The following is a 10,433-nucleotide window of genomic DNA, read 5'->3' on the forward strand; positions in this document are numbered from 1 at the left end:
GTACACGCGGGTGGACGGCATCCACCCACTATTTTCACGCTGTCCCCCCTGCCAAAAAGTTGGCCCCATGAAATATGCCGAACACGTGCCGGTGCAATTTTCGATACCAGGACACTTTCAGCAGCGCCAACGTTCTCTGTTTCCCCTTCTGAGCAGCAAAATGTAGGCGCTTTCTTTCTTTCACCTTAGCTAGGTCCCCAGACAAAGGCCTAATATAAAGGGCTATCAGCCCTCCTTTTGCTCGAGTAGAATCCTGACTGGGAGCTGTCTCGAGTTAATCATCTAGATCATCTAGATGCTAGAGCTATGGGCGGGAAACAGGGACACAGCTTGTTATGCTTCACTTAATTACTTAAGATAAACTAGGATTTGGAAGCAAGCTGCTGGCTTTATTCAGTCATTTATAAAACAGATATGAATGCAGTGGAATGTCAGATGTATTGGTACGTATGAGTATTTACATATGTATTATATACCATATATTACATACAGTTTAAATGCCACAATTTTTACATTTTCTTCTATTTATAGTGTTTCTCCTTCCAATGTAGGGTGTCAGAGCACTTTATATCATATGCCCTTGCTTCTTCATGATCAGACTGAACTTGTCACTTTCCTCCGATCTTACGTGGCCAGATAACCACAAGTGGCGCTTTGTGTTTTAGGCGCTATTCTTACCTGAGTTTCTTAAAGTTGCATATCTCTTACTCTACTGATTAGATTTGTGTTGTTTTGGTGTCATATTGTGTATTAAATTCTATTCTGCTCTTCTAAATTGGTGTGAGATGTTTCTGGTGTTTGTGCCCACTTTAATACTGTTTGTGTGCTGCATAAGTACCTTACACTTTGTCTCTAAGGTAAGCCTAACTGCTTTTGTGCCAAGTTACCATAGGGTTACACACAGGTTGATTTAGTGACCTTTGCAGCACCTTCTGACAAGGATTGTGGCTGATGCTTGAGAAGGGCTCAATCTCAACTAACATCTCAATTTCTCCCAGTCTCCAATGTCTGAATTAATATATGTGCAGAATATACGGTTATAACTATATCGTTATTAGGGAGTATCACTGGCCATGCTTAGTATATCAATTGCATTGTGCATTTTATTTTTTTATAATAATGGCCAAAATGCTAAAATTGTCAGAGTATATAATGGTGGTATGTTTAATTGGTTAATACATTTTACAGTTCTGATATTCATAATTGCATATTCTAGTATTTTTAATGCAATGCATGAAACTAGCTTTGCTCTTGGTACCAGGTTATGTATGCTGAGCTTGTAGAACCTAGTGGCTTGTCTATTGTAGTAAATGAAACACCAAACTTCATCCCCATGTGGGCTGTTAATTACTTCAGACAGGAAACTCTAGTCACAGGCTTCAGTACTGCTCAGCCCTAATTTGTAAAATCTTGTAATGCTCTCAAATGTACTATTATTAGACTTGTTAAACATATCTGTGTGGTTTTAAGATCTGATGTCACTTCCTTTGAGGTTGTGATGTCACTTCCTGTGATGGTACATGCAGAGTCATCTGCCTGATGCTAATTGCATACTGCTACTTGGTTAGTCCCCCACACCTCTTTTTTAGGACTGGTGCCCTGCACACATACCTGTCTGATAGTTTCAGTACAATTCTTTAAGCTCTTATTACAGGCACAAGTTCGAAAATTTGGTTAACCCATTCTTCAGTCCATATTCCTGTGTAGGCCTGATCGAACCCAACTCGAGCAGCAGGAAGGAAAATAAACCTCAAGTCCCTCCTTTAGCCACTAGACAGCAGGAGAGCATTACAAAACGTTTTTCTGTTCATTATGCACTGAAACTCATTACATTACTTGAATCTTATCATCAGAACGTGGTTGCATGCTCATAGTAATAATTGCCGTGTAGTGTTGTCCATATCATTTAGCATCTGTTACATCAAGTATGGGACGTGACAAAAGTTTGACATTGAGGTTAGTTTTCAAAAGTAAAACAGTCCCTCATGCATTCCAGTGGAGACAGCCATGAAAGCACACGCCTAAAAAAAGACGTAGGCACATTTTTTGATTTACAGATCCACATTCGATCGGTAAAATAAAAGAAAAGCATTGGTAAATGCATTAGGTTTCGCCTATGTGATTAATATATATTTTTTGTTGTAATATTAGACTGGTGAGCATTTTTATTGCTACAAGGTCACAGACTGTGACAACACTGACAGAAAGCACTGTAAATATGCAATTATTTTAAACATGTATTATACACACAGTATAAGATAGACTGATACAACATAAAGTAAAATATATAAAGATAAAATGGTGCTTTCAAAATATAGATTTTAGTGCTACCCAGAGTTTCCGTAATATATTTTTTTTATATTGCAGTCCCTTCAACACCTCCAGGTGTAGTAAGCACAACACCACTAGCTAGTGAGAAATAAGCTACTGATGAGTGTGCTGTACAACTGGACCCCTGCTGTGAGTTATGAAAGAACCCAAAGTTCGGTTGAGTGTTATCCCTGTACACGCAGAAGCAAGCCCTGGCTTTGTGGACTGATTTTGTAAGTGGACACATTTTGATATTAAATTAAAATGGGAACAGTACAGCTGTCTTTAAGTCCCCAGTGAGCTCCACCCTCACCTATTCTGCTGCATGTGCACTTGCCAAGAGCACCCCTAAAAGTAACAGCATGCAACATCGAAAAGTATTCTAGGCAACATCAACAAACCAGGACACATTCCAAAGCCCGGTTATTTGCAGAAATAAAAAAACAACTGAAGTTTCCCATACGCTGGCAGTAATATGGATCAAGCCATTGTGTGATACCTTTTTTTTTTTAACTGTCACGCATGGTTGATACTTACACAAGTATTTCAGAAGTTTCCCGGTGCGTTGAGCAACCTCCAAATAACAAACCAACGACCTCCGCCTATTTCACGTGATTTGCCCCCCTCAATTACGACCGAGGCCATTAAATGAGCAGAGAGTCAGATATGGTGACGCTGCCCACAGCTGCAGAACGCGCTTTCCAAACAGGGAAACATGAAGGAGTGAATAAGAAACAGTAAAATCCCTACGAGTGACCCCGCTTACTATCTGTCAGCTATGTATAGCTAAGTTTATGCCTAAGTGGTTCCTGTGCACACAGTAAAAACCAGTCTGCAAGTAGCTTGTCTGCTGGCACACTGTGGTGTGTGTACCAGCACCACACTGGACGATGGCCGCCCGTGGGGCTTTTTTTTTTTTTTTTTTACTGTATTCATGCCTGAAAAGTGAATTTAATTTGACACATGATAATCTATGAAACTGTAAATCAATACAAATAGTTTAAACTGTCGTTAAAGGCATTTCTGCAGTCAATACTCATATCACTGCAAACAATGTCCCCATCAAATGGGCTTAATTTGGATATCACTTAAGTGTTAGGCTCTGTGCCTCAGTGCACTCAGTTTCAAACACTGTACGGAAACACATTTCCTCCCTCTTTTAGGGCTGAGCCACTAAACAAACATTTAGCTCAGCCGATCCTGCCCCTGTTTAAATGCCTTGATAGGTCCACTGGAGGGCAAAATAATACTTCGTTGAATCTCACATTCATCAAAATAATCGATACTTTTTTACTATTCATTTTTTACAGTCTGTTAGCTGTTTCAAACCTCGGAGGGTGAGAGTGGAAATGATTCATACCTCGGAGACTCTGTCATTTAAAAAAGTAATTTCCAGTGGGGCATTAGGGTCTGTGAAACATACAAACAACAAAATGGAGGCTTGTAATTGGAAATACAGAGGGAAAAATTATATTTTTGCCAGCTGACAAAACAGGATGAATGAAAAGAAAGCAAGCGAGCTGGAGAGAAAACAAGCGCTGGCTTCTGCAATAGAGGAAGCACTACAGTGGGTGCTTGCTTTGGCCCCAGGGGGACTGGTGAGTGTGCGTTGCTTGGGGGCACTGGCGAGTGCCCTTGCGATCAGGATTCAAGGCTCCTGTGAGACACAACATCTAGTGTTTCTGTGAAAATCACTAAGGGCCTGATTCTGACCCTGGCGGCCGGTGACCGCCAGGGTCACCGGCCACGGGAGCACCGCCGACAGACCGGCGGTGCTCCGAAGGGCATTCTGACCGCGGCGGTTCTGCCGCGGCCAGAAAGGGTAAACCGGCGGTCTCCCGCCGGTTTACCGCTGCCAAGCTGCGCCGCCATGGGGGATTCTGACACCCCCTACCGCCATCCTGTTCCTGGCGGTTCGCCCGCCAGGAACAGGATGGCGGTAGGGGGTGCCGCGGGGCCCCTGGGGGCCCCTGCCGTGCCGTGCCCCGTAAGAGGGCCCCACTGTGTATTTCAGTGTCTGCCTAGCAGACACTGAAATACGCGACGGGTGCAAACTGCACCCGTCGCACATGCCCACTCCGCCGGCTCCATTCGGAGCCGGCTTCCTCGTGGGGAGGTGTTTCCCGCTGGGCTGGCGGGCGGCCTTCTGGCGGTCGCCCGCCAGCCCAGCGGGAAAGCCAGAATGGCCTCCGCGGTCTTTCGACCGCGGAGCAGCCATATGGCGGCTCCCTCCAGGCGGGCGGCGACCGCCGCCCGCCGGGGTCAAAATGACCCCCTAAATCTCTCCCTGCCTGTGAAGAACGATCCAATACCCTCATTGTGTTCACACTATGTGTAAAGTAGCAAATCAATTAACAAAAGAAGTTACGAAACCAGAGCAGATGAAGGCAGTACTTGGGCCTCAGGACACTGATAACAGCAAAGACACAAGGAATAAGCATTGGTAAATGCAGGAAATAGCGCTACAGCCAATAGAAATGGAGGAAAACCAAGTAACAAGCATAGGAACCAATGAAAAGCAAGATGAGAGAGAGCAACGTGGAGTGTGGGGTGTTAAGCACACATGCAAGAGGACAATGCGGGGGAGAAGCACACGTGCTAGCACATCAGGAGGGAGGAGAAGCACAGGGGTGATAGTGCAACACAGCGCAGAGCGGGGAGAAGAGAAGTACGTGATGGAAATAGTTAAGAAAACACATGCACTGTCATTGTATTGTAATTGTATTGTAATCGTATTTATATAGTGCTTACTACCACTGACGAGGCGTCAATGCGCTTTTCGATGAGTAGCACGCTACTCTGGAACCCAAGAATTAGTGATGGATTAGTATTGTTAAATAATGAGTACAGTTTTAGTATTATTATGAGTTAATTTGAGCCGCGGATATGAGAGTTTGTTAGATTGACTGGAGTAATGGAGGGGTGGAGGAGGAAAGAAATCCAGAAGTGTTAATTGGGAGTATATCCTTCATTTGCTCAACCCAAAGGCTTGGGATGAGTAAAGGGGGGGCGGAGGGGGAAAGAGTATGTGGAAGGGTTAGGGAGAGCATAGTAGCAGGGTGAGATAAATGCAGGAGAATTTAGTAGGGTTGTGTGGGAGATCACAGTAGTAGAGTGAGGTTTGGTGAGTTAGATGTGGAAGCGGAGGGCAGAGCTTAGGCAGAGTTTTTTAGGAGATGAAAGTAGTAGAAGGGATTTGGGATGAGTCAGAGTGAGAATGGAGGATAGTTTGATAGAGACATGACATATGATGATGAGTAGATAAGTGTGATAAGATGAGAGCAGGAATTCATAGATATCTAGTATAACAACCCACCCAGGAGCCATGCAATGATCCACGAACATGCCAAGCACAGAAACAACATATACACATACATACTTATATATATATATATATATATATATATATATATATATATATATATATATATAGACACACACACATACAAATGAATACACACACATATGCACATACAATACATAATTAGAACCATGGGTAAAAAATACTTAGTCAAACAGGTTTAAAGAGTGTGTGTGTATTTTATTGTTATGACATAGTAGCAATACATATTTTCTAAAGAAACTATAAATAAATAGAAATATGCATATAATCTGAAAAAATATTTATCAACATAGACATATGCAGTTCATAGTTGTTTCAATATGGTGGTTATGAAGGAAAGAGCCAACTCTTGAGTAGTTTTCTGAAGACAAGAAAGTTATCTGTGGCTCTTATAGTTGGGGGTAATGAATTCCATAGTTTGGCTGCTTGGATGGAGAAGGATGTACCACCTATAGTCTTTTTCTTGTATGGTGGTGTTCTAAGGCGGGGTGCCAATCTTAAGCGGAGGGTTCTTTGTTGGATGTATTTGGTAATTTTCTTTCTGATAAAAAGCGGTCCTGTTCCATGTATAGCTTTGTGGGTGATACAAAGCAGCTTGAAAGTGCATCTTCTGGCAACGGGTAACCAGTGTAGTGCTCTCAAGGCAGGGGAGATGTGGGCTTGCGGCTTTATATGTAATAGTAGCCTGGATGCGGAATTCTGGATATGTTGTAGTTTTTTCATAACAGATAGAGATGATCCATGGTAGAGGCTATTGGCATACTCCAGTTTGGATAGTACAAGCAAGATAGTAGCTTGCACCTTGTGTGGAAATCCGAGGTGGGGGAAGATGCGTCGTAAAGTCTTCAAGGTGATGAAGCTTGTGCGTGCTAATTTGTCTACTTGGGCATTCATAGTTAACTTGGAATCCATGGTGATTCCTAGGTTTTTAACTTCCTTGGATAATTGAGGAGGTGGTCCGAGATCGTCAGGCCAGACGCACAGAGGGTCATAATTTTTCCAGTCACCACATATGAGTATTTCTGTTTTGGAGGTATTTAGTTTGAGATGGCTCCAGGTCATCCACTGATCAACGGCTCTGAGGCAACTGAAGATTTGTGAGTTTTCAATGTTTTTGGGGCATTCTAATTTAAGTAGTATTTGTGTGTCATCTGCATAGTTGTAGCATGTGAGATGGAAATCATTGATCTGTTCTGGTAAAGATATCATGTAGATGTTGAAAAGCAAAGGTGAGATGATAGACCCGTGGGGGACCCCTGCTTTTGTGAGGTAGGGTTCGGACGAGCAGGGGGGCAAGTGGATGATATTCGATCTTTTTTGAAGATAGGAAGTAATCCAGTCGAGAGCAATCCCTTGTATGCCGGCTTTGTAGAGTCTTTGAGTTAGGGTGTCATGGTCAACCGTATCAAAGGCAGCTGAGAGGTCCAAGAGAAGTAGTGCAGCAACTCCATTTCGGTCGACTGTGTTTTTAAGATCGTCCCAGATTGCCATGAGTGCCGATTCAGTGCTTCTTACTGGGCGGAATCCAGTTTGGAAGTCTGAAAGTATAGAATTGTCTTCAATGAATTGTGACATCTGGGCGAATGCTGCTCTTTCTATCAATTTGCCCAGGAAAGGTCCATTTGTGATTGGTTGTAGTTGTTGGGGTCTTGCGGGTCTAGGTTTGTTTTCTTTAATAAAGGTCATATGTATGCCTTTTTCAGGTCTACAGGAAAAGTTCCTGAAGTTAAAGAGTTGTTGATGATTCTTCTTACAGGTTTGGCAGCAGAAGTAGATAGAAGAATGTTCTTGAAGATTTGTGGTGGGCAAGGGTCAGAAGGGCATCCAGAAGGTCTGCTTGCTTTGACCAAATCCATAAATTCATCCTGGAATATTTGTTTGAAGGAGTGTAGAGGTTGGGTTGGTTTATTCTTAAAGGGTATTTTTGGAAAGGGGCTGGTGCTGATGGGTTTCTTCTGTTTTAAATAGGAGTCCGATGTGTCTGCCTTGGTTGTGTAGTGAGTTGCCAATTTGTTTGTGAAATCTTGAGTAGTGGGATGACTTCCTTCCATGCATGCAGGTTTTCGAAATTCATTGAGAATTTTATCAAATTCCTTGGTTGTAGATTGAGCATTTTGAATTCTGTCTGAGTAGTATCTTTTTTTAGCTTTTTTGATTGATGATTTGTATATCCTGTTAAGTTTGTGTAGCTGCAGTTTGTCTTGTCTGTTTGTTTTGAGCCAGGTCCGCTGCAACTTCCTGATTTGTTGCTTTATCTTTTAAAGTTCCGTGTTTCTCCAAGGTGTTGGTTTTCTTTTGTTGTGTTTAGTTTTTCTGAGTGGTATTAGGACATCAAAAGCTTCCTGTAGCCACTCATAAAGTTTTGGCACAGAATTAATTGTATCTAGATCTGTGTTTGGTGTTAGTTGTGTTTCTAAGTGATCCAAATTGAGTTTGGTCCATGGTCGATAGGTGTATGTATGTAAGTAGTTGTGGGGTGTGTTGATTTGTGGAGTTGTATGTCGGAAAGTTATCATATGTTGGTTTTCTTTTGTCGTGTTTAGTTTGTCTGAGTGGTATTAGGACATCAAAAGCTTCCTGTAGCCACTCATAAAGTTTTGGCACAGAATTAATTGTATCTAGGTCTGTGTTTGCTGTTAGTTGTGTTTCTAAGTGATCCAAATTGAGTTTGCTCCATGGTCGATAGGTGTATGTATGTAAGTAGTTGTGGGGTGTGTTGATTTGTGGAGTTGTATGTCGTAAAGTTATCATATGGTGGTCTGACCAGGTGATTGGCGTGATGCAATGAATAGTAACTAGTTCAGGTTAAGCAAAAATGACATCTAGGATGTGACCAGCGATGTGTGTGGGATTGTGTACAATCTGATGTAGGTTCAATGCGACTAGGCCAGTGGTGATAGCTTTTGGATGGGGCATATTGGGTTTGTCAAACCAAATGTTTAGATCCCCAAGAATGCATAGATTGGAGTGTAGTGTAATAAGGTTTGAGACTGTGTCTAGAAAAGCATCTGGGAAAGTGGAGTTGTTAGGTGGAGGTCTGTAAAGGAGGAGAAAGTTACAGGAGGAAGTTGGAGAATGGTGGCATCTGGTAACGGCGCTTCACAACCTTGTATGGAGATGTTGTCTGTTTAACTGAGGTTCATTGCCTGTTTGAATATAATAGCTAGTCCACCTCCTCTGTTGCCTATATGGTTTTGAGTGATGGTTTGATAGCCCAGAGGAACGGCTTCGTACAACACTGATGCCATGTCATCTCCCAACCAGGATTCAGTTATGAATAGTAAGTCAGGTTGTGTGTCTGTGAGCAGTTCGTAGATGTGGTGCTTGTTTTGTGAGAGTGATCGAGCATTTATGAGCTGGCAGTTTAGAAAAGGTGTGTTAGTGGTAGTGTTGTTTTTTTTAGAAGGGTAAGTAGTGTAATGTGAGCTTTAAGCAGGAGTGTTGCTAGTTGTGATAACTGAGGCTCACAATAGTCTTGCTTTTCAACATAGTGTTCCGCTTCCAGCAGGTTAAGGAGGCATTTTGTTGGGTCTGTGTGTGTGGGTGGTGGACTTGGTGGCTGAGACAGCCATGAGGAGTGTACTGTTTTTTGTAGGGTAGTTTTATTATGTAACAGACAAGGGGATGCGAGGTTGCTATGAGTGGCATGTTTTTTATTTTGTTTGCGTTTGTTTAGTGTGGATGGAGTATGGGTTATGGGTGGTGGAGGAGCATGTGGATCAAGATGTAAGGCTCTAAATTGTGCAATGGAGGAGAGGCGAGTGAATGAAAGTTGCTGGGTTGGGGCGCTTGTGGTAGGTGTTTGTGAAGAGTGGGGGGGGGTAGGTGTGGAGATAGGATGGAATTTGTATTCTTTGTGTAGTCCTGGGGGTGGGAGTGGGTATGACAATAAGTGTAATGTAAGTTTGTGTTGCTTTGATGTGCTGATGTTTGTGGTCGGTATTGTTTTTGTGGAATAGTGAGAGGGGATATTGGTGTAGTTGTTTTTGGTGAGGGATTTGTATGTGAGTTAGTGCTGGTAAGTGGAATTTGAGTGTTAGATGGGGTGTTGATGTGTTTTGGAGATGAATGTACGAGGTGTGTAAGAGGTGATGGGTGTGTGTCAGGGGAGTTAGTATTAGTTGCGATGACTGGAAGAGGTAATATGTGTGGTGGAGTGAAATGTGGGGATTGTATGGTTGTGTGTAATTGGTGAAGAGAGGGGAAGAGTGTTTGTAGATGATGTGTTTGAAGGCAGGGGTTGGACATTGTTATGATGACAGGTGGTCTGTGTGGAGCAAACAGCGGATAGTGTTGGTTAGTATGAGCAGAGTGTGTATCTGGGAGGCTGAGACTGAGAGAAATGTACGCTGTAGTTTTGTATTGTGTGGGTGATGACAGGTTGTGTTAATGGGAGTGGACAGAGTAGTGTTGGCTGTGAGAATGCAGGTGATTGTAGTAGTTGTGGGGGAAATGTGTATATGTGTTGTATATAGGGTATTGTGTTGGGTGATGGGGCAATGCAATCTGTCTGCGGTCAGTTTCTGATGCATGAGTTGGATGTCTTTGTAGAATATGTGTTTGCATGTTGAGGGATGTGTAGGGACTGAAACCATTCATGGTCAAATATGAATTAGGTAGCATTTCTGGTCCTAGTCCCTACCTGTCCCGAACAGGCCCAAACAGACAACTGCCCTTGTCCTCTCCGCCCTTTGCCTCGACGCCCGGGCTGAAACGCCCTGAGTCCTAGCCTTTTATAGCTCTACTGGCCAATAAGAAGCTGGTCCTAGCCCTAGCCAAT

This window comes from Pleurodeles waltl, chromosome 5 (genome assembly GCF_031143425.1).
Source record: "Pleurodeles waltl isolate 20211129_DDA chromosome 5, aPleWal1.hap1.20221129, whole genome shotgun sequence".
In the NCBI taxonomy this organism is placed as follows: domain Eukaryota; kingdom Metazoa; phylum Chordata; class Amphibia; order Caudata; family Salamandridae; genus Pleurodeles; species Pleurodeles waltl.